Source organism: Nannospalax galili, unplaced genomic scaffold, assembly GCF_000622305.1.
Source record: "Nannospalax galili isolate Female #2095 unplaced genomic scaffold, S.galili_v1.0 scaffold461, whole genome shotgun sequence".
NCBI classification, from domain to species: domain Eukaryota; kingdom Metazoa; phylum Chordata; class Mammalia; order Rodentia; family Spalacidae; genus Nannospalax; species Nannospalax galili.
This window is the reverse complement of record NW_008349975.1, coordinates 5,182,835-5,183,504: the sequence shown is the minus strand read 5'-3', so window position 1 is coordinate 5,183,504 and position 670 is coordinate 5,182,835. Positions and strand designations below refer to the sequence as shown.

Below are 670 nucleotides of genomic sequence, written 5' to 3'. Positions count from 1 at the left end.
TTTCTAATTTTCCATTTTTAAAAATAATTCCCATCTTGAATTTCATGGGTATTCTGCTTCAGTGATTGAGTCATGACTAATACTTATTAAAAGGTAATATATTATTTGAAATGCACTTCTTATTGGTACTAAGCTTATTTATTTGCGTCTTACAGAAAGAAGCAACAAATCTATAAAGTATACAATAAATAAATTTTGATATTGGAGTCATATATCTACTATATTTTTGATTCAAACATTCTGTGTGTGTGTGACACACATATGCACACACATTTTCTTTGGTGTGTGTGTGGGGGTGTTTTAAGTCAGAGGCTCATCTGTGAATATTTTTGCTGTTCTAATTTTGTAATAATCAGGTCAGGCTAAACATTTGCTATAGTAAGGCCATGCATGTGTCCCAAGGCCTAGTTCTTTCCCCAGGTCTGGGTTTCTACATGCTGGTGACAAACGAGGTCAGAAAAATTAAAAAAAAAGGACAGAGACTCATGTAGTGCAGGTTTGCCTCAAACTTGCTATGCATCTAAGACTGATCTTGGACTCCTCATCCTTTTGTCTGCACCTCTCAAGTGCTGGAATTACAAATATTCCCTACCATGCCTTCCTACATAATATGTACACACACAAAAAACAAACAAACAAACAAACAAAAAAACTTACCATTGGACAAGAT

The 670-nt window shown here is 34.5% G+C and overlaps 1 non-coding gene across 1 annotated transcript; it reads left to right on the top strand.

Moving 5' to 3' along the window:
- The first annotated feature begins 317 nt into the window (after positions 1–317).
- On the top strand, positions 318–449 carry LOC115072705. The gene has a single exon (XR_003851735.1). It is a non-coding gene; the product is annotated as a small nucleolar RNA SNORA72 (small nucleolar RNA).
- The last annotated feature ends 221 nt before the right edge of the window (positions 450–670 follow it).